Below are 24479 nucleotides of genomic sequence, written 5' to 3'. Positions count from 1 at the left end.
GAACCTTCCAAACTCAAGATCTTACTCCCACGAAGGGCAAGGGCAGCAGGCACATGACCACATGTACAATTGAGAGCTCCCATCCAAGTTGTACATCATTCTGACTTTGAAATATTCTGCTGTTACTACTTCATCACTGAGCCAAAATCCTGTTGCTGCCTCCCTAGCAGTAGTTCAAGGAGGCTCACCAGCCTATTCTCTATGGCGGTATGTGATGGGAAATAAATGCTGCCCTTGCCCCCGATGTCTACATCTCATGAATAAAAGTAGCTACTAATTCCCTTTGGATCTTTTTGTATATTCCTGTGTTTATTGCAACCTTTTGAAACAGAGTGCCTTTTAATCTCTGAACAATGCCAATTGTTTCACACTTAATATATTTATGAATGTGTTAACCGAATTGTCTTTATGTTGACACTTGGCAGTGCAGTCCCCTCCAAATCAGAAGGTTGTGGGATCAAGCCCCACTTCAGAGACTCAAGTACAAAATTGAGACTAATCCTACAATGCAGTACTAAGGGAGCGCTACACAGTTGGTAATTCTGCCTTTGGAATTAAACGGGATCCTCCTGCCCCCTTAGTCAGATATCAAAGCTCCCATGGCACAATTTGAAAAATAGCAAAATTCTACTGGTGCCTTTTATCAATATTTATTCCTTCACCAACATAACTATTTATCTCATTGCTTGTAGGATCTGCTTTGCGCAAGTTGACTGCCACATTTCCTTCCTCAACACATTTACTCATGTAAAAGTCAATTTAAGAACGATTTTTTAAGCCAAAAGTCATGGCGTTTTTGAGGGATTGACAAATGTTTGAATTGGGCCTTTAAATTAATGAACCCAAGTAATGACTGGTATGTAATTAAACATCACAACCCTGCAATGCTCAATCTGATACAACTTTAATTTATAAAAAACTAAAACACCTATATGCTTTAAGCATTTCTTTACCAGTACTCTTAATGTTTATACATTTATAGTTAAATCGTTCGCGTCACCAGGATTATGGTTTGTTTCCTTATGAGATAGACTTTTACACGCATATTGTATATAACGTCTGCAATATAGTAAAACATTTCAAAATGCTTTGAGAGTAATCTGGCAAGAATTGCTACCAAGCCACCAGAGGTGATATGAGGACAGGTGACAAAGCTGTGAAGTGGGACACCCTGAGATCATGAAATAAATAAAGTACATGCAAATTCTTACCCTCTCCTTTCTTTCTTTGTGTTTGTAAGTCTCTGTGCTTAGAAACAAACCAGATTATGATTGATTAAAATTTCCTTCCCTCGGGCGGCGTGGTGCAGTGGTTATCACTGCGCCGAGGACCCGGGTTCGGTCCCGGCCACAGGTCACTGTCTGGGTGGAGTTTACACATTCTCCCATGGGTCTCAACCCCATAACCCAAAGACGTGCAGGGTAGGTGGATTGACCATGCTACAATTGCCCCAAAAATGAACTTTAAAAAAACATTTCCTTCCCTTGTGTAAAAGTGCTGAGGCCAATCACAGTACAGTCCTGCTCAAATAGGGATCAGACCTGGAATTCCCTTGCCTGCATGGTTCGTTGACTAGATAAATAGGACTATAAATAGGGGTGGCACAGGGATCTGGGTTCAATTCAGGCCTCGGATGACTTAATGGAGGAGCGTGGCAGGGAGATTAAGGGACAAAATTCTAGTTCTTGAGGCTGAGGCAGCTGGTGACGAATTAGGATGTGTGGAAGGCCAAAATTGCAACAATCTTGGAGTATTGTAAGATTGAAAGATCATTATAAAGAGGAACATAGAAAATAGGAGCAGGAGGAGGCCATTTGGCCTTTTGAGCCTGCTCCACTATTCATTATGATCATGGCTGATCAAACAACTCAACAGCCTAATCCCACTTACACCCCCTCCCCCCCCACATCCTTTGATCCCCTTCGCTCCTAGTGCTATATCTAACTTCTTGAAAACATACAATGTTTTGACCTCAACTACTTCCTGTGATAGTGAATTCCACAGGCTGATCACTATGAAAATTTCTCCTCATACTTCTGTCCTAACTGGCCTACCCCATATCCTCAGACTGTGACCCTTGGTTCTGGACACACCCACTATCGGGAACATCCATCTTGCATCTACCCTGTTTTGTCCTGTTAGAATTTTATAGGTTTCTATGAGATACCCATTGCTTCTTCTGAACTCCACTGAATACAATCCTAACCGACTCAGTCCCAACATCCCAAGAATCAGTCAGGTAAACCGTTGCTGCACTCCCTCTAGAGCAAGAACATGCTTCCTCAGATAAGGAGACCAAAACTGCACAATATTTCAGGTGTGGTCTCACCAAGGCCATGTATAATTGCAGTAAAACATCCCTGCTGCGGCACTCGAAACCTCTCGCAATGAAGGCCAGCATATAAATTTCCTTCTTTACCGCCTGCTGTACCTGAATGCTTACCTTCAGTAACTGATGTAAGAGGACACCCTGGTCTCTTTCCACATAACTCCTCCTAATTTATGGCCGTTCAAATATTATTCTGCCTTCTCATTTTTGCTACCACTGGATAATCTCACATTTATCCAAATTATACTACATTTGCCATTAATTTGCCCACTCTACTTGTCCAGATCACACCGATCCCTGCGGCACCCCACTAGTCACTGCCTGCCAATTTGAAAAAGACCTGTTAATTTCTATTTTATTTCCTTTTTGCCAACCAGCTTTCTATCTATCTGAGCACACTACGCCTAATCCCATACATTTATATTTACATGCTAATCTCTTATGCGGGACTGTGTAAAAAGCCTTTTGAAAGTTCAAAAACTCCACATCCACTGGCTCTCCTTCATCAGTTCTACTAGTTACATCCTCAAAGAATTCCAACAGATTTGTCAAGCATGATTTCCCTTTAATAAATCCATGCTGACTCTGTCCGATCCTGCTTTCTAAGTGCTCTGCTATAAAACCTTTAATAATGGACTCTTATCATTTAGCCCACTACTGACGTCGGGCTTACTGATCTACAATTCCCTATTTTCTCTCCACCTCCCTTTTTGAATAGTTGAGTTGGAGTTACATTAGCTACCCTCCAATCTGCAGGAATTGTTCCAGAGTACAGAATCCTGGAAGATGCCCACCAATGCATCCACTATTTCCAGTGCCACTTTCTTAAGTATTCTGGGATGTAGATTATCAGGCCCCAGGGATTTATCAGCCTTCAATCTCATCAATTTCACCAACACCATTTCTATACTAATATTGATTTCCTTCAGTTCGTCCCTTCCACAATCCTTTGTTCCCCAACATTTCTGGTATCGCATTTGTGAAGACCGAAGCAAAGTATGTATTTAGTTGCTCAGCCATTTCTTTGTCCCCTATTATACATTCCTGTTTCTGACCAGAAGCGTCCTACATTTGTCTTCAATCTTTTTCTCTTTACATACCTAGAAACTTTTACAGTCAGTTTTTATGTTCCCTGCAAGCTTGCTCTCGTACTCTATTTTCCCCTTCTTAATCAATCCCTGAATTCTAAACTGCTCCCAATCCTCAGATTTGTTGTTTTACTTGGCCAATTTCTATGCTTCTTCCCTGGACCCTTCCTTGGATCGAATGCTATCTCAAATTTCCCTTGTAAAACAAGGATTGGCCATCTTTCCCGTTTTAATTTTATGCCAGACAGGAATACGGTGGAAATGATTTGAAAATTTGGGTGAGAATTTTCAATTTAAGTCATACCCAGACCAGTAGTCAGCAAACATGTGTGATTGATGAATAAGATATGTTGCACAATCGGATGTGAGGTCAGGGTTGCAGGTTATAAAAGAATCAATATACACCACTGTGGATATTCATCTTTATAAATATAACATTTCCTAGCAGTTTTGTGGGGTTCTGTTTAAATACTTGATTTAAAAATACAAGGGGTTGATTGTTTGTTATGAGTCTAGGTAAGTTTTAACAGACCGCTAAGCTACAGACTGCAGCAAAGATGAGTTCAATCCTGTCCTTATCCAATGGAGGCGATTAGGATTCCTGACCTTTCCTAGACTAGGGGCACGGGCCTGTTGAAGTGATAAGCTTGTGCCTGAGGTGAATTCTTCACAACCAAGCTTTTAATCACCTCTCCGGGGGTGAAATTCTCCATCCCGCCGCGCCACATTTCTGCCCCGACCCGCCGGCGGGATGCTCTGTTACACCGGCCGGTCAATGGGGTTTCCCATTGTGGGGCAGCCCCACGCCGTCGGGAAACCCCCGGGCGCCGGCAAAACGGAGACTCCCGCCGGCGGAGAATGACGCCCCTGATCTCGGTCTTATCACTTCAACAGGTTCACTCTCCCATGTTCTGCTGTGTGAGCAACTTGACATATTTTTGCACTAAAGACACATGATTGCAAGTTCTTGTCGCTCATCCCAAAATCCTTGCGAACAAATTGTGTGGCTCCATGTTGATGTCCCATTGAAGAACTCTTTATGGGTTTTCTATCGTCAGTCACTCTGAAAGCTGTTAAATAAGGATGTGGAGTTTAGGGGTCAGCCAGGCTGATGTACAGATTGTAAAAGCAAACTACTGCGGATGCTGGAATCTGAAGCCAAAAGTGAAAAATGCTGGAAAAATCTCAGGAAATCTGGCAGCATCTGTAAGGAGAGAAAAGAGCTAACGTTACGAGTCCAGATGACTTTGTCAAAGCTGATGTACAGATGGCCATGGGAAGGACACGCACTTGTCAGCCTGTTAATGAACCTGTGAATCCTTCCGCTGCTTTAAGGGACGAACCAACTGCATCAAAAGGAAGTAAACCCACAGATCTACGGGGACCGAGTGGGGGGCAGTGAGCCAGGCTGGATTGCTCTTCTTGAGAGCTGGCGTCGACTCAATGGGCTGAATGGCGACCTGCAGAGCCGTACATCATTTAAAAAAGAAATAAATAATGTTTATTCTAACTTTCACAAAATATCAACAACAAAATACAGAAAGAAAAGAGCAAACCCCCCCCATATACATAAATAATAAATTAACAGCCTCCATCAACACAAAGGCAAATATACACGCCCACTCAAGACAAACGAAACCCCCCCCCCCCCCCCCCCCCCCCCAAAACCGGGTTGCTGCTGGCCATCTTGTAACGTTCTGCCAGGAAGTCTAGGAACGGTTGCCACCGCCTGAAGAACCCTTGCATCGATCCCCTTAAGGCAGATTTCACCCCCTCCAATTTAATAAACCTCGCCATATCATTGATCCAGGATTCCACGCTTGGGGGCCTCGCATCCTTCTACTGAAAAATAATCCTTCGCCGGGCTACCAGGGAGGCAAAGGCCAGAATGCCGGCCTCTTTCGCCTCCTGCGCTCCCAGCTCCTCTGCCACCCCAAATATTGCGAGCCAACAGCCCGGCTTGACCCTGGAACCTACCACCCTCGACACCGTCCTCGCTACACCCTTCCAAAATTCCTCCAGCGTGGGCACGCCCAGAACATGTGGGTGTGGTTTGCTGGGCTCCCTGAGCACCTAACGCACCTGTCCTCGCACCCAAAGAAACGGCTTATCCTTGCCCCGGTCATGTGAGCCTTATGCAGCACCTTAAATTGTATGAGGCTGAGCCTCGCGCAAGAGGAGGAAGAGTTCACTATCCCCAGGGCATCCTCCCACGTCCCCTCGTCAATCTCCTCACCCAACTCCTCCCACTTACCCTTTAGCTCCTCCACTGAGGCCTCCTCCTCCTCCTGCATCACCTTTCAATTCCGGCTTGGGTCACTGTCTGTGCGGAGTCTGCACATCTTCCCCGTGTGTGCGTGGGTTTCCTCCGGGTGCTCCGGTTTCTTCCCACAGTCCAAAGATGTGCAGGTTAGGTGGATTGGCCATGATAAATTGCCCTCAGTGTCCAAAATTGCCTTGGTGTTGGGCGGGGTTACTGGGTTATGGGGATAGTGTGGAGGTGTTGACCTTGGGTAGGGTGCTCTTTCTAAGAGCCGGTGCAGACTCGATGGGCCGAATGGCCTCCTTCTGCACTGTAAATTCTATGACTATGACCCTGTGTGGCGGCAACAGTGGGAACTCTACCACCTGCCGCCTAACAAACGCCCTTACCTGCATATATCTGAAGGTGTTCCCCGGGGGGAGCCCAAACTTCTCCAGTACCCCCAGGCTCGCGAACTTCCCGTCCACAAACAGGTCCCCCATCCTTCTAATACCTACCCTGTGCCAGCTCAGAAACCCTCTGTCCATCCTCTCCGGGACAAACCGGTGGTTCCCCCGAATCGGGGACTGCACCGAGACCCCCCCCCCCCCCCCCCCCCCCGTGACGTCTCCATTGCACCCAAAATTTGAGGGTAGCCGCCACCACCGGGCTCGTGGTATACCTCGTTGGAGGAAGCGGCAGCGGCGCCGTCACCAGCGCCTCCAGGCTCATGCCCACACAGGACGCCATCTCCAGCCTCTTCCATGCCGCCTCATCCCCCTCCATCAGCCACTTACGCACCATCGCCACATTGGTGGCCCAATAATACCCACAGAGGTTAGGCAGCGCCAACCCCCCCCATCCCTGCACCGCTCCAGGAACACCCTTCTCACCCTCGGGGTCTTCTGCGCCCACACAAACCCCATAATGCTCCTGTTAACCCGCCTGAAGAAGGCCTTAGGGATCAGGATGAGGAGGCATTGGAACAGGAACAAAAACCTCGGGAGCACCGTCATTTTAACTGACTGCACCCTACCCGCCAGGGAGAGTGGCAGCACGTCCCACCTCTTAAACTCCTCTTCCATCTGCTCCACCAGCCTCGTAAAGTTAAGCTTATGTAGCGCCCCCCCAGCTCCTAGCCACCTGGACCCCAGGTACCTGAAACTCCGCTCCGCCCTTTTTACCGGGAGCTCATCAATCCCCCTCTCCTGGTCCCCTGGGTGCACTACGAACAACTCGCTCTTCCCCATATTAAGCTTGTACCCGGAGAAATCTCCAAACTCCCTAAGGATCCTCATCATCTCCGGCATTCCCCCCACCGGGTCCACCACATATAGCAGCAAATCATCCACATAGAGCGACACTCGATGCTCCTCCCCACCCCGCACCAGCACCCTCCAGTTCCTCGACTCCCTCAACGCCATGGCCAGGGGTTCAATCGCCAGCGCAAAGAGCAGGGGGGACAGGGGACACCCTGCCTCGTTCCCCGGTGTAGTCGGAAATACTCTAACCTCCTTCTGTTAGTGGCCACACTCGCCGCCGGGGCCTCATATAGCAGCCTCACTCACCTGACGAACCCCTCCCCGAACCCAAATCTTTTCAATACCTCCCACAGGTACCCCCATTCCACCCTATCAAAGGCCTTCTCCGCATCCATCGCCGCCACTAGCTCCGCCTCCCCTTCCATCGCCGGCATCATTATAACATTCAAGAGCCTCCGTACATTAATATTCAACTGTCTCCCTTTCACGAACCCCATCTGATCCTCGTGCATGACCTGCGGCACACAGTCCTCTGTCCTCATGGCCAAAGCTTTTGCCAGCAACTTTGCATCTATATTTAGGAGTGAGATCGGCCTATATGACCCACACTGTAGGGGATCCTTGTCCCGCTTCAGGATCAGGGAAATCAGCGCTCTAGACATCCTTTGCCTCGTTGAAGGTCTTTACCACCAGCGGGCCCAGCAGGTCCGAATACTTCTTGTAAAATTCAACCGGGAACCCATCCGGCCCCGGTGTCTTCCCCGCCTACATGTTCCCTATCCCTTTGACCAACTCCTCCAACCCAACCGCCGCCCCCAACCCCGCCACCTGCCCCTCCTCCACCCTCGGAAACCTCAGCCGGTCCAGGAAGCGGCCCATCCCTCCCTCCAGCGAGGGCTCAGACCGGTACAGTTCCTCGTAGAAGTCCCTGAAGACCCCATTGATACCCACCGCACTTCGCATCGTGCTCCCTCCTCCATCCCGAACTCCCCCGACCTCCCTAGCTGCCTCTCGCTTCCGAAGCTGGTGCGCCAGCATCCGGCTCGCCTTTTCTCCACCTACCTCCACTGCGCCTCCGCCTTCCTAGTGGTCAACAAATCAAACTCAGCCTGGAGGCTACGCCGCTCCCTAAGCAATCCCTCCTCCGGGGCCTCCACGTACCTCCTATCCACCCTCACCATCTCCCCCACCAACCTCACCCTCTCTCTCCTCTCCCCCCTCTCCTTGTGTGCCCTAATGGAGATCAGCTCTCCTCTGACCACCGCCTTCAGCGCCTCCCAGACCACCCCTACTCGCACCTTCCCATTGTCATTGGCCTCCAGGTACCTCTCTATACACCCCCGGGCCCGCCCGCTCACCTCCTCGTCCGCCAGCAACCCCACCTTTAGGCGCCACAGCGGGCGCTGGTCCCTCTCCTCCCCCAACTCGAGGTCCACCCAGTGTGGAGCATGATCAGAAATGGCTATCGCCGAGTACTCCGTATCCTCCACCCTCGGAATCAGCGCCCTGCTCATGACAAAAAAAGTCAATCCGGGAATAGGCCTTGGGGACATGGGAAAAGAATGAGAATTCCCCGGCCCCTGGCCTCGCAAACCTCCATGGGTCCACCCCTCCCATCTGGTCCATGAACCCCCTCAGCATCTTGGCCACCGCTGGCCTCCTGCCCATCCTAGACCTAGAGCGATCCAATGCCGGGTCCAGCATCCCCCCCCCCCCCATTATCAGACCCCCTGTCTCCAGGTCCGGAATCCGGCCCAGCATAGGCCGCATGAACCCGGCATCGTCCCAATTCGGGGCATATACATTGACCAACACCACCCGCTCCCCCTGCAGCTTGCCACTTACCATCACATACCTACCGCCATTGTCTGCCACGATGCTCGACGCCTCGAACGCCACTCTCTTCCCCAACAAGATCGCCACCCCCGATTTTTTGCATCCAAACCCGAATGAAACACCTGCCCTACCCACCCCTTTCTCATCCTTACCTGATCCGCCACCCTCAGGTGTGTCTCCTGAAGCATGGCCGCATCCGCCTTCAGCCCCTTCAGGTGCGTGAACACCTGGGCCCGCTTGACCGGCCCATTCAGTCCCCTTATATTCCAGGTTATCAGCCGGATCAGGGGGCTACTCACCCTCCTCCCCCGCCGACTAGCCATAGCCCTTTCTAGGCCAGCCACGTGCCCGCGCCCCCTGCACGACCCGTTCCCCACAGCAGCAGACCCCCGCCTCGACCTCCTCTACCAACTCCAGCTCCCCCTTGGCCATTCCAGCAGCAACCCGGTTCCCCCCCACTTCCCCTCTTCCCCCCCCCCCCCTCCCAGCTAGGTCCCCCCCTAGCTGCATTGCTCCCCCCATTACACTCCCGTAAGTCAGCTGACCCCGGCCACTCCCGCCGCTCCATCGACCCCCCCGTGTGAACTTCCCCTCCCCCTCTCATCCATTCCACTCCCAGCGCGGGAGACAAACCCGTACTTCCCAGCTCCGGCCCCGCCCCTTCAACCCTAAGCGCGGGAAAAAGCCCGCGCTTTCCGTAAGTCAGTCTTAACTTAACAGTCTTAACATTTTTTTTTTTTTATAAATGTTTTATTGAAAATTTTTTCCCAAACAACAATTTTTCCCCTCTTACAAAGCAAACGCAACAATAACAATACAGAAATTTTAAACAATACACAAGTAACAAAACCCCTTTATCTTTGACCTAAACTAAACCCCCCCCCCCCTCCCTCCCCCCCCCCCCCCCCCTCCCCCTGGGTTGCTGCTGCTGGTCATCTGTCTTCCCTCTAACGTTCCCCTAGGTAGTCGAGAAATGGCTGCCACCGCCTGGTGAACCCTTGAGCCGATCCTCTCAGGGCAAACTTTATCTGCTCCAGTTTAATGAACCCCGCCATATCATTTACCCAGGCCTCCAGTCCGGGGGGTTTCGCCTCCTTCCACATGAGTAGGATCCTGCGCCGGGCTACTTGGGACGCAAAGACCACAACGTCGGCCTTTTTCGCCTCCTGCACTCCCGGCTCTTCCGCAACTCCAAATAGAGCTAACCCCCAGCCTGGTTTGACCCGGGCCTTCACCACCTGCGAAATCACTCCCGTCACTCCCTTCCAATACCCTTCCAGTGCCGGGCATGCCCAAAACATATGTGCGTGGTTTGCCGGGCTCCCGCCACACCTCCCACATTTGTCCTCCACTCCAAAGAACCTGCTCAATCTTGCTCCCGTTATGTGTGCTCTATGTAGCACCTTAAATTGAATCAGGCTAAGCCTGGCGCATGAGGAAGAGGAATTTACCCTGCTTAGGGCATCAGCCCACATACCCTCCTCTATCTCCTCCCCTAGTTCTTCTTCCCACTTTCCTTTTAGTTCGCCCACCGACTCCTCCCCCTCTTCCCTCATCTCTCGGTAAATCTCTGACACCTTGCCCTCTCCGACCCACACCCCTGAAAGCACCCTGTCCTGTATCCCCTGTGTCGGGAGCAACGGAAATTCCCTCACCTGTTGTCTAGTAAATGCCCTCACCTGCATATATCTCAAGAAATTTCCCCGGGGCAACTTATACTTTTCCTCCAATGCTCCCAAGCTCGCAAAAGTCCCATCTATAAATAAATCTCCCACCCTCCTAATTCCCAACTGGAACCAGCTCTGAAATCCTCCATCCATTCTTCCTGGGGCGAACCTATGGTTGTTCCTGATTGGGGACCCCACCAGGGCTCCCCGCACCCCTCTCTGTCGCCTCCACTGTCCCCAGATATTCAATGTTGCCGCCACCACCGGGTTCGTGGTAAACTTTTTAGGTGAGATCGGTAGCGGCGCCGTCACCAGCACCTCTAAACTCGTCCCTTTACAGGACTTTCTCTCCAGTCTTTCCCACGCCGCTCCCTCACCCTCCATCATCCATTTACGTATCATTGCCACATTGGCGGCCCAATAGTAATCGCCCAAGTTCGGTAGTGCCAATCCTCCTCTGTCCCTACTACGCTGAAGGAACCCCCTCCTTACTCTCGGAACTTTCCCTGCCCACACGAAGCTCGTGATGCTCCTGTCTATTTTATTAAAAAAGGTCTTAGTGATTAGTATAGGGAGACATTGAAATACAAATAAGAACCTCGGGAGGACCATCATCTTAATTGCTTGCACCCTGCCCGCCAGCGATAGAGGCTGCATGTCCCACCTCTTGAAGTCCTCCTCCATTTGTCCTACCAACCGTGTCAGATTAAGTCTGTGCAAGGTTCCCCAGCTCCTAGCAATCTGAATCCCCAGGTATCGGAAGTTTCTTTCCACTTTCCTTAGAGGCAAGCCTTCTATCTCTCTACTCTGGTCCCCTGGATGTATCACAAATAATTCACTCTTCCCCATGTTTAGCCTATACCCCGAGAAATCCCCGAACCCCCTCAAAATTCGCATAACCTCTATCATTCCCCCCGCTGGGTCCGACACGTATAACAATAGGTCATCCGCATATAACGAGACTCAGTGTTCTTCTCCCCCTCTAATCACCCCTCTCCATTTCCTGGAGTCTCTCAACGCCATGGCCAGAGGTTCAATTGCCAACGCGAACAACAATGGAGACAGCGGGCATCCCTGTCTTGTTCCCCTATATAGTCGGAAATACTCCGATCTATGTCGACCTGTAACTACGCTTGCCGTTGGAGCCCCATAAAGAAGTCTAACCCAGCTAATAAACCCGTTCCCAAACCCAAACCTCCTTAACACTTCCCATAAATACTCCCACTCCACCCTATCAAATGCCTTCTCTGCGTCCATTGCCGCCACTATCTCTGCCTCCCCCTCCACTGGGGGCATCATTATCACCCCTAATAGTCGTCGCACGTTAACATTCAGTTGTCTCCCTTTTACGAACCCTGTCTGGTCTTCGTGCACCACCCCCGGGACACAGTCCTCTATCCTCGATGCCAGTACCTTTGCCAACAATTTGGCGTCCACGTTCAACAATGAAATGGGTCTATAGGACCCGCACTGCAACGGATCTTTATCCCTCTTCAAAATTAACGATATCGTCGCCTCCGACATCGTCGGGGGTAGAGTCCCCCCTTTCCTGGCCTCATTGAACGTCCTCACCATCAACGGGGCCAACAAGTCCACATATTTTCTGTAATACTCCACCGGGAACCCGTCTGGTCCTGGGGCCTTCCCTGCTTGCATGCTTCCCAGTCCCTTAATAACCTCGTCCACCTCAATCGGTGCCCCCAGGCCTACCACCCCCCGCTCCTCCACTTTCGGGAACCTCAATTGGTCCAGGAACTGCCGCATCCCCTCCTCTCCCTCTGGGGGTTGAGACCTATACAGTTCCTCATAGAAGGTCTTGAACACCTCATTTATCTTTCCTGCCCTTCGCACCGTGTCTCCCCTTTCGTCGGTAATTCCTCCTATCTCCCTCGCTGCTGCCCTCTTTCGCAATTGATGAGCCAACAGGCGACTCGCCTTTTCCCCATATTCATACCTCCTCCCCTGTGCCTTCCTCCACAGTACCTCCGCCTTTCTGGTGGTCAGAAGGTCAAATTCCGTCTGGAGTCGTCTCCTCTCCCTGTACAATTCCTCCTCCGGGGTCTCTGCAAATTCCCTATCCACCCTTAAAATCTCCCCCAGTAATCTTTCCCTTTCCTTGGCCTCTGTTTTCCTTTTGTGGGCCCCAATGGAGATCAGCTCTCCTCTGACCACCGCTTTTAGTGCTTCCCATACCACTCCCACAGGGACCTCGCCGTCGTCATTGACCTCCAGAAATCTCTCAATACACCCCCGCACTCTTGCACACACTCCCTCATCCGCCATCAGTCCCACATCTAATCGCCAGAGTGTTCTCTGCTCCCTTTCCTCTCCTAATTCCAGGTCCACCCAATGTGGGGCATGATCCGAAACCGCTATGGCTGAGTACTCAGCTTCTTCCACCCTAGAGATCAACGACCTTCCCAAAACAAAAAAATCTATCCGGGAGTACACTTTATGGACATGGGAGAAGAAGGAAAACTCCCTAGCCCTAGGTCTAAGAAATCGCCATGGATCCACTCCCCCCATTTGGTCCATAAACCCCTTAAGTACCTTGGCCGCTGCCGGCCTTCTTCCGGCCTTGAGCTGGATCTATCTAGCCCCGGGTCCAGCACCGTATTAAAGTCCCCTCCTAAAATCAAGTTTCCTACCTCCAGGTCCGGTATACGCCCCAGCATCCGTCTCATAAATCCCGCATCGTCCCAGTTTGGGGCATACACGTTAACCAACACGACCTCCATTCCCTCCAGCCTGCCACTCACCATTACATATCTACCTCCGCTATCTGCTACGATGTTCTTTGCTTCAAATGCGACCTGTTTCCCCACCAAAATGGCCACCCCTCTATTCTTTGCGTCCAGTCCTGAGTGGAACACCTGTCCCACCCATCCTTTCCTTAGCCTAACTTGGTCCGCCACCTTTAGGTGCGTCTCTTGGAGCATAACCACGTCTGCCCTTAGTCCTTTCAAATGCGCGAGCACTCTGGCCCTTTTTATCGGTCCGTTCAGGCCTCTCACGTTCCACGTGATCAGCCTCACTAGGGGGCTACCTGCCCCCCTCCCGTGTCGACTAGCCATTACCTTCTCTAGGCCAGCCCCATATCCCGCCTCCGCGCTCCCGCTCGCTCCCCCAGCGTCGCACACCATCTCCGCCCACCCACTCTGTAGCCATTTCCTTTTGGATTTCCACAGCAGCAACCCAGTTGTCCCCCCCCCCCCCCCCCCCTCCCCGCTAGATCTCTTTCTAGCATGATTGCTCCCCCATATTACTTCCGTAAGTCAGCTGACTTCAACTGACCCCGGCTAATCCTGCTCACTCCTCGACCCCCCCCCATGTGGGGAACTCCCATCCGCCTTGCGCCTGTCTTCCCGCCTTATTCTTTCTGGTGCGGGAACATCCCTTTACCTGACCCGCCTCTTATGGCGCAGCTCCCTTTCCCCTCCCCCTCCCCTTCCCCATTCTCCAACTATGTCCCGTCTTTCCCCCCTCACCGGCGCCCACATTTCCCCAATGTCTCCCCCCTTCCCTGTTTACTTCTCAATTAACTTCCACCGTAACATTAACAATAACATTTCCTGCAGCATCAGTCCCTCAGTTCCGATCCAATTTCTCTTCTTTGATGAAGGTCCATGCTTCCTCCGCCGTCTCGAAATAATGGTGTCTCTCCTGATACGTGACCCATAGTCTTGCCGGCTGCAGCATCCCGAACTTCACCTTCCTTTTATGCAACACCTCTTTGGCTCGGTTGAAGCTCGCCCTCCTTCTCGCCACCTCCGCACTCCAATCCTGGTATACCCGTACCACTGCATTCTCCCATCTGCTACTCCGCACCTTTTTAGCCCATCTCAGGACCTCTTCTCTATCCTTAAGGCGGTAAAATCGCACGATTATCGCCCTGGGTGGTTCTCCCGCTTTTGGTCTTCTCGCCGGAATCCGATTTGCCCACTCCACCTCCAAGGGGCCCGTAGGGGCCTCAGCACCCATCAGTGAGCTCAGCATCGTACTTGCGTACGCTCCACAGTCCACTCCTTCCACACCCTCAGGGAGACCCAGTATCCGAAGGTTCTTCCTTCGCGCTCCATTTTCTAGGGCTTCGATCCTTTCAGTACACTTTTTATGAAGTGCCTCGTGCGTCTGTGTCTTAACCGCCAGGCCCAGGATCTCGTCCTCAATATCTGTCACCTTCTGCTCAGGTAGACAAACCTTTTTATCTACGGAGCTCTGTCTCCTGGGTCTTTAATGTCTCCTTGAGCCCCTCAATTGCCTGTAGCAACGGGGTCAGCACCTCCCTCTTCAGCAGCTCCACGCACCGTCTCACAATTTCATGCTCAGGCCCCCATGTCGCCTGCGCTTTCTCCGCCGCCATCTTGTACTTCTCCCTTTCTGACCCTTTGGTCGACGATTCCTCGCGCTGCAGCCGCCGGTTTTTTCCTCCTTCGTTTGGGGGGGACTCCCTTCTCACACGCCCCACACCGGGTTGCGTCGTCGAAAAATTCCCCGTTGGGGCTCTTAAAAGAGCCCGAAGGTCCGTCGGAGCTGGAGCCGCCGAAGCGTGCGGCTAGCTAGGCATCACCGCAACCGGAAGTCCCTTCAGTGGCCTTGATGAGGTCTTTTCAAAGTTGTTCCCTCTGCTGCTAGAATTCACTTTTGATACAGGCCCTCAGGTCAGCTTGCAGCTTTAAGCTTGCCCTTCCCCCGCCTGCATGCTGGAAGAGGCCCTGTTTATCCTGCAGTTGCAGCCAAATCTTTTACTGTTTCTGCGTGTGTCTGGCAACCAAGAGACATACCCTTCCTGGGGGACACTGTCGGGGGAATATTGCAGCCTTCTTCCCACACCGGGAAATGTCAAACAAATGCCGTGGGGGCCCTGTAAAAGAGCCCAAAAGTCCGTTCCAAGCAGGAGCTGCCGAATATGCGACCTAGCTCTGCATAGCCGCACCCGGAAGTCCAACAGTATTAACATTAACTGTGGGATCCTATCAATAGCTAAGTTGCAAACCTTTTTATCTACAGAGACCATCCAATTAAATACTCTGGCTGACGTTCGAACTCAGTGCTAATTAAATATGACGCCGCAACCTTCTGCAGAAATATCTTTTCAAATGAGTTGGTACATGCAGTGGCTGGAAAGATGCCACCTCGTCCATCCAGTCTCAAACTGTGCCTTTATTGCTGCAACACTGCTGACAAAGTAACCGTGCATGAGCCTGAGGGGAAACTCTAGGACTAATTCTAGAAGCTAAAAGGTTTAGATTTCCATCAGCGCTTGTAACTTTGTGTGAAAGTGCCTGAATGCAGCCCCCGTGAGAGCTGACACTCTCTACTTCGACCGAGTGCTTCCAGTCACCCACGAGCAAGTGTCTGAACAAACTGCCCGTAGATCATCACTGACTCGCAATGTCACTCAACCGCTAAGGGTGGTTATTGTAGGAAAGAGGAGAGCTAACTGCTCTGGGGATGAGTTTCAAATCTACTTCTTTGGACAAAGTGGGTTTAACCCATGCATGCTTCTATCGACATAATATATACCATTAATGTGGTCAAATGTCCCAAAGCCAAATGTAATCAGACAAAAATTGGGGTAACTTTAAAGGGGGAGAAAGTTAGGGAAGGAATTCTAGTTTCTTATCATAGAATTTACAGTGCAGAAGGAGGCCATTCGGCCCATCGAGTCTGCACCGGCTCTTGGAAAGAGCACCCTCCTCAAGGTCCACACCTCCACCCTATCCCCATAACCCAGTAACCCCACCCAACACTAAGGGCAATTTTGGACACTTAGGGCAATTTAGTATGGCCAATCCACCTAACCTGCACATCTTTGGACTGGGAGGAAACCGGAGCACCCGGAGGAAACCCACGCACACACGGGGAGAATGTGCAGACTCCGCAGAGACGGTGACCCAAGCCGGGAATCGAACCTGGGACCTTGGAGCTGTGAAGCAATTGTGCTATCCACGATGCTACCGTGCTGCCCTTAAACAGGACTACAGGACTGAATTGGGAGTTGCACAAAGGAGGTCCAGACATAAACTGGCAAGGTTCTAAATTTATAGTCTGCATTTACTCTCTTATTCACCAAGCATTCAGGGACTATGTCTGTTTCAGCATTCAGTCTGAATAACAGCAGGTAAGGTCCTGAAACAATAGAAACTGGGTATCGGAGCACCCTGTCAAGGGTGGCACCTTTGTTCGGCAGTTAATATCTGGGCAGCACGGTGGCGCAGTGGTTAGCACTGTTGCCTCACGGCGCCGAGGTCCCAGGTTCTATTCCGGCCCTGGGTCACTGTGCGTGTGGAGTTTGCACATTCTCCCTATGTCTGCGTGGGTTTCGCCCCCACAACCCAAAAAGATGTACAGGGTAGGTGGATTGGCCACGCTAAATTGCCCCTTAATTGGAAAAAATGAATTGGGTACTCAAAATTTTAAAAAATAATAATAATATCTGTCCAATGCTTGGAGAGCATGTTGGTGGTGGTCAATCAGTAATGGCCTCTGATCACGCACACCCTTGGCTAACTGCTAGTTGCAAACACTGGTCCTGGTTCACAGATGAGTTTGTTGTTTTAAGAGTGCACAGTTCATTCTCATTTAAGGAAACGAGGCAAGGGGTGTGATGGAAAATGCAAACTAATCTTTCGCAGAAAGAAAAATGCAAATCTTAAGAAGAGGGAATAAAAACTCAGCAAAAGCTGACAAGACAAAACACACCAGACTGTGCCTAAAAGGGCAAGAATGTATTTGCATGATCTTTCAGAATGGCAGCACTTCAAACCTCACCCCTGTCTACTTCAGATACTGACTTATACATTTCCTGTTGCATGAAAGAGACCAGCGATTGGCTGAGTCCAGCCAGCACAAGTGTTAAAATTTCCTTTGTCGATGTGTTCAAAGGAAAATATTGAAGCACAGCCTCGTGCTAGTTTGTTGGGCACATAAGTAAATGTTAGGCGGGGGGGGGGGGGGCGAGGTTATCAGCAAACTGTTCAGCAGGAAGAAATTAAATGGAGCCAACACCTGAGATACAGTGGAATTGTAGTTCCGGGTAGTTTTGTGTCTTTGTAGGGCAGTGACTTGAAGCACAGGCTGGGCGGCTGCCATTCTTAATCACAGAAATCTCACATCGGTGGTGCAAAACCTGCCCTAAACACCAATGATCACAACTAACATGCACATGCTCCAATTTTCCTTCAGACATGCCAGGGTCTCTAAGAAGAAACGAGGAGAACTTTTAACCAATTTCACTGCAGCCCAGGTGCAGAGCATGTCCATTGATCACTGAGGCATCTAAGGCATGGTCTATTATTATTGCTGCAGCTTATCACAATGCAAGTCTTGTGCATCATGCAAATGTGGCATGAGCTGGATATGATGTGTCATTTGCATAATGCACAGTGGCATTACTTCAGAACAATGGCGTGGCAAATTTAACATTGAAATTAGTTACGTTCCCAGCCATTTTGACATTCAGAAGTCACTCTTTGCTGCGGCTTGATTTTTTAAAAAAAGAAATCACATTCAGATTAAAGGTCACATTTGGGATAGTCAATTGGGACCCGAATGAAATCTTTCTTTAAAAAGAAAAATGAAGTCCCGACTTTATGACTGCAAAGTAGGACAGTCACCTTTGTATTCTTGGAACATTAGATGAATATCTCTCAGCTTTGATGTTCTAAAAGCTTAATCAGTCATTTGAAACCGCATTGCAGCGTTAGAGTTCCAATAAGTAACTTGGGTTGTGATGCAAAAAACCTGGTGTAAAATCTTTTAGTTTTACTCCAGAATATAGAGCTGAAATGGTGCCGTCTGTGTTCGGCGAGTCAGTACATGTGTAATGTGAGGTGGTACAGACCAGGAATGTCCCAGGAAGGTGACACCTTTTGGGCAGCATGGTAGCACAGTGGATAGCACTGTGGCTTCACAGCGCCAGAGTCCCAGGTTCGATTCCCCGCTGGGTCACTGTCTGTGCGGAGTCTGCATGTTCTCCCCGTGTCTGCGTGGGTTTCCTCCGGGAGCTCCGGTTTCCTCCCACAGTCCAAAGACGTGCAGGTTAGGTGGATTGGCCATGCTAGATTGCCCTTAGTGGGGCGGCACAGTGGTTAGCATTGTTGCCTACGGCGCTGAGGACCCGGGTTCGAATCCCGGCCCTGGGTCGCTGTCAGTGTGGAGTTTGCACATTCTCCTCGTGTCTGCGTGGGTTTTACCCCCACAACCCAAAAGATGTGCAGGCTAGGTGGATTGGCCACGTTAAATTGCACCTTAATTGGAAAAAAATAATTGGGTACTCTAAATGTTTTTAAAAATTGCCCTTAGTGTCCAAAAAGGTGAGGAGGGGTTATTGGGTTATGGGGTTAGGGTGGAAGTGAGGGCTTAAGTGGGTCGGTGCAGACTCGATGGGCCGAATGGCTTCCTTCTGCACTGTATGTTCTATGTCCCACATTCAATTCCTAGTCGCCTTCATTGCTCTGCCGAGGTAGAAGTGAGATTCAGGCCCTGGAGAGTTCATGTTAGAACGGGGCGGTTAGACATATATTACTCTTAGAATTTACAGTGCAGAAGGAGGCCATTCGGCCCATCGAGTCTGTACCGACCCTTGGAAAGAGCACCCTACTTAAGCCCACACCTCCACCGTATCCCGTAACCCAGCAACCCCACCTAACCTAAGGGCAATTTAGCCAATCCACCTAACCTATACATCTTTAGCAGGAAACCCGAGCACCCGGAGGAAACCCACGCAGACACGGGGAGAACGTGCAGACTCCGCACAGCCAGTGACCCAAGCCGGGAATCGAACCTGGGAACCTGGAGCTGTGTAGCAACTGTGCTACCCACTGTGCTACCGTGCCGCCTGTATGGGCCTAGTGATCCAGAGGCCTCGATTAATGATCTGGAGACATGAATTCAAATCCCACCTCAGCAACTGGGGAATTTAAAATAGAATCTGAACAAAAAGTTGTCATCGGTAATGATGACGATGAAACTGCCGAAATGTCCAGAAAAAACACATCTCCGTTCACTCCGTTAGGGATGGTAATCACCTGGATTGACCTACAGGAGACTCCAGATCCACAGTGACGTGGGTGACCCTTAACTGCCTTCTGAAATGGCCGAGCGAGGCACTTCCTTGAATGAACAATTATGGGTGGGACATAAAAGCTACCTTTGGTGCCCAATCCCATGAATGAACAAATAATGTTCTTCATTCTCGCTGGCAAGTGGACGCATTGGTGTTGACGACATTGGCCCGGGCTTTGGCCCTCTACAAGTGAGCCCCCAGCTACCATTCATTGCACAGACTCGAACACCAAGCATGGTCTTATGGGGCAAGTGTGCCAGTGCACCCGTGAAACCCTATAGACACCACAGCACAGGTGGCTGCTGCCATCAAACCAAGAAAAAGATATAAAGATAAAGACTTGCATTTACATAGTGCCTTTTTGCAACCTCAGGTCATCCCAAAGCACTCTGCAGCCAATGAGGTACTTCTAAAACATAGTCACTGTCATGTAGCGAGCGCGGCCTCCAATTTGCGCACAGTCAGATCCAACAAACCGCAATGCAGGAAGTGTGATTTTGTGATGTTGATTGAAGGATAAATATTGGCCACCAACACTTGGGATAACCACCCAGCTGTTCCTCGAAATAGTTCAGTGGAATCTTTGATGTCCATCCAGGAGGGCAGAAAGGGCCTCAGTTTAACATCTCCCCTGGACGGTGACACATCCGATAGCACGGTAGCACAAGTGGATAGCACTGTGGCTTCACAGAGTCCCAGGTTCAATTCCCCGCTGGGTCACTGTCTGTGCAGAGTCGGCACGTTCTCCCCGTGCCTGCGTGGGTTTCCTCCGGGTGCTCCGGTTTCCTCCCACAGTCCGAAGACGTGCAGGTTATGTGGATTGGACATGATAAATTGCCCTTAGTGACCAAAATGTTTAGGAGGAGTTATTGGGTTACGGGGATAGGGTGGAAGTGAGGGCTTAAGTGGGTCGGTGCAGACTCAATGGGCCGAATGGCCTCCTTCTGCACTCTATGTTCTACACCTAGATTTTTGCCCTCCACTCTCTGGATGTGCACACGATCGCCTTGCTCTGGCATCTCAATCACCATTAAAACCCCACGAGGTATTGGAGCATAGTCACTGTCTTCGAAGATGGAGGGAAAGGCAGACACAGGGCTGGTATTTTGAAAGATGCATCTTGCCGATAAATCTAAAGTTGAGCATCTTGGGCACAAAATGTATTCAGGCGGTAATAAATATTGTAAGCTGTTGATAAGAATAATTTAAAAGCCGTCTCTATGTCCATCAGATTGATTTGAAAGCTCTTGGTAATTAGTGCAAGACAAAACTGTCCTTCATCTGAATATTTCATCCATTGGGATAGTAATTAGGCCAGGGGTGTGGGGATGGTGGGACAGTTGTCCACTGGGTCAAGGAAAATGTTGGCCATAGGTTCAGCTACTGGATTACCTGCTGGTGGCATCTGCTGGAAAATGCTCAAAGTTAAGCAGCGGGCGAATCAGAATCCATTGTGACATTACCATCTCCTTTTCCTCCATGTCATGCAAGTCTGACAACGGCTGCTGTAACACCCACGAGTGAAGAATGCATCATGGATGAGATCCTAGACGGTGGTGACCAAGCTCATGAAATGGACTTCAGCAGAGCAGGGTTTAGCACAGTGGACAAACAGCTGGCTTGTAATGCAGAACAATGCCAACAGCGCGGGTTCAATTCCCGTACCGGCCTCCCCGAACAGGCGCCGGAATGTGGCGACTAGGGGCTCTCCACAGTAACTGCATTGAAGCCTACTTGTGACAATAAGCTATTATTATTACTGCGGTGGGCTACTTTTAGGTGGGCTGCTGTTTGTGTGCAATGTCCCCACGTCGGCACCAGGTGGCAGAAAGCTTGCGGGACCCAGTGTTTGACCAGACCAGAGGCTGTGTCCCTGTGTCAAGCTAAGGATGTTGGTTTCTGTCAAACTCAAAACCAGACAGCAAGGGGGCTTTGTGTGGTGGAGGGGTTGGGTGGAGGGTAGGTGGTTGGGGGTTGGAGAATGGGAGGGCAGAAGCCCTGACTTGGTTGCTGAAAAAATATTTTTGTATCGTTAAGTAGTGACATCAGTTTAGAAGGTGAAAACATTAATAATGGAGGTGTGGTTGGACAGATGGTCTTGGTGGTTGGACAGATGGTCTTCTGATTGTAAAATCCTGCTCACCTGCCACTGCCTGTTAATCATTTGTAGTCTGTAGCATTTAGCAGCACCAACACGTATACTTATCGAAGGGTGAAGTACTGCAGCAGTCACAGGTAATAAACTATAAACCAATTCAGGCACTGCCAATTTGCCTGTCGCTGCCACTTTGAAACCAGCAGCAGCTGTAGTATTTCTTTCCTCTCTCCTCCCTCTCATTCGCGCTCACTCTCTTGCTCTCCCTCGCGCGCTTTCTCGCACTCACTCTCTCGTGCTCTCTCTCATGCTCTCTCGCGCTCACTTTCTCGTGCTGTCTCTCGCTCTCTCATGTGCTCTCAGTCTCTCATGTTCACCCTCTCGTGCTCTCTCTCTCTCTCTCGTACTCTTGCTCATTCTCACTCTCTCTTGCTCTCTCTCTCGTGCTCACTCTCTCTTTCTCTCGCTCACTCTCCCTCCCGCTCTCTCCCGCTCACTCTCTCTCATGCTCTCTACTCCCGCTCCCTCTATCTCGCTCTCTCTCGCGCTCACTCTCCCTCACGCTCTCTCTCCCACTCACTCTCGCTCTCTCGCATTCTCTCTCCGGGTACCGTGCCTTAAGAGGGGTTGGCGACTATGGGCTTCCTATATTGGCCCATGGTTATGCTTGACAAGGCATTGCAGATTCTCGCTGACCAGGAGATTGCTTTAACCACCTACCCTAGGCTTATTGGGAGGAGAAGCTGATTGATACTCAACCTGTTTGGCCAGGTCATCAACACACCTTCTGTGACCATTAAGTTCCAGAGTGGGACTTGAACCCTGAGTTCCTGATTGGTAACTTCTGGTCAAGGTGCTACCCATTGGGTCACAAGACCCCTTATATTATCTAACCTGGATTAAACGTGTGTCCTTGGATAATGTTCCAGGATGCTGGCTGCCCTCTGATGCCTCAACAAGTGAATATTTTCAAGTGTGAACCTAAGAACCGTTGGCAGGCTATTTCTCTAATGGGGGGGGGGAGAGGGAGAGGAGGAATGCAGTTGCAGGTGGGGGAGGGGGAAAGGGAGAGTGTGGGTTTGGGGATAGGGAGAGTGTGGTTTTGGGTTGGAGATAGGGGGAGAGCGGTTGTGAAGGGGGAATGGAGAACGCAGTTGTGGGCAGGGGTGGTGGGTGTAGAGGGACAGTGGTTTTGGAGGTAGGGGGAGTATGGTTGTGGAGGGGAATGGAGAACACAGTTGTGGGCGGGGGGAGGATGAAGGGGCAGTATGGTTGGGTAGGGGGAGTGTGGTTGGGCAGGGGCATTGTGGTTGGGTAGGCAGAATATGGTTGGGTAGGGGCAGTGTGGTTGGGTAGGGGCAGTGTGGTTGGGTAGGGAGAGTGTGGTTGGGTAGGGGCAGTGTGGTTGGGTAGGGGCAGTGTGGTTGGGTAGGGGGAGTGTGGTTGGGTAGGGGCAGTGTGGTTGGGTTGGGGCAGTGTGGTTGGGTTGGGGCAGTGTGGTTGGGTTGGGGCAGTGTGGTTGGGTAGGGACAGTGTGGTTGGGTAGGGGCAGTGTGGTTGGGTAGGGGCAGTGTGGGGTAGGGGGAGTGTGGTTGGGTAGGGGCAGTGTGGTTGGGTAGGGGTGTATGGTTGGGTAGGGGCAGTGTGGAGTAGGGGGATTGTGGTTGGGTAGGGGCAGTGTGGTTGGGTAGGGGCAGTGTGGTTGGGTAGGGGCAGTGTAGTTGAGTAGGGGCAGTGTGGTTGGGTAGGGGCAGTGTGGTTGGGTAGGGGCAGTGTGGTTGGGTAGGGGCAGTGTAGTTGAGTAGGGACAGTGTGGTTGGGTAGGGGCAGTGTGGTTGGGTAAGGGCAGTGTGGTTGGGTAGGGGCGGTGTGGTTGGGTAGGGGGAGTGTGAGGTAGGGGGAGTGTGGTTGGGTAGAGGAAGTATGGTTGGGTAGGGGGAGTGTGGTTGGGTAGGGGCAGTGTGGTTGGGTAGGGGCAGTGTGGTTGGGTAAGGGCAGTGTGGTTGGGTAGGGGCAGTCTAGGGTAGGGGGAGTGTGGCTGGGTAGAGGGAGTATGGTTGGGTAGGGGGAGTGTGGTTGGGTAGGGGCAGTGTGGTTGGGTAGGGGCAGTGTGGTTGGGTAAGGGCAGTGTGGTTGGGTAGGGGCAGTGTGGGGTAGGGGGAGTGTGGTTGGGTAGGGGGAGTGTGAATTAGGGGGAGTGTGGTTGGGTAGGGGAGTGTGGGGTAGAGGGAGTGTGGTTGGGTAGGGGAGTGTGGTTAGGTAGGGAGAGTATGGTTAGGTAGGGAGAGTATGGTTGTGGAGGAGCAGTGTGGTTGGGTAGGGGCAGTGTGGTTGGGTAGGGGCAGTGTGGGGTAGGGGGAGTGTGGTTGGGTAGAGGGAGTATGGTTGGGTAGGGGGAATGTGTTTGGGTAGGGGCAGTGTGGTTGGGTAGGGGGAGTGTGGTTGGGTAGAGGGAGTATGGTTGGGTAGGGGCAGTGTGGTTGGGTAGGGGCAGTGTGGTTGGGTAGGGGCAGCGTGGTTGGGTAGGGGCAGGGGGAGTGTGGTTGGGTAGGGGGAGTGTGGGGTAGGGGAGTGTGGTTGGGCAGGGGTGTATGAATGGGTAAGGGCAGTGTGGGGGAGGAGCAGTGTGGTTGGGTAGGGGGAGTATGGTTGTGGAGGGGGAGTATGGTTGGTTAGGGGCAGTGTGGGGGAGGGGGAGTACGGTTGGGATGGGGCAGTGTGGTTGGGTAGGGGGAATGTGGTTGGGATGGGGCAGTGTGGTTGGGTAGGGGGAATGTGGTTGGGTAGGGGCAATGTGGGGTAGGGGCAGTGTGGTTGGGTAGGGGCAGTGTGGTTGGGTAGGGGCAGTGTGGTTGGGTAGGGGCAGTGTGGTTGGGTAAGTTGCAGTGTG

Source organism: Scyliorhinus torazame, chromosome 22 (assembly GCF_047496885.1).
Source record: "Scyliorhinus torazame isolate Kashiwa2021f chromosome 22, sScyTor2.1, whole genome shotgun sequence".
In the NCBI taxonomy this organism is placed as follows: Eukaryota; Metazoa; Chordata; class Chondrichthyes; order Carcharhiniformes; family Scyliorhinidae; genus Scyliorhinus; species Scyliorhinus torazame.
Note: the sequence above shows the minus strand (reverse complement) of the source record.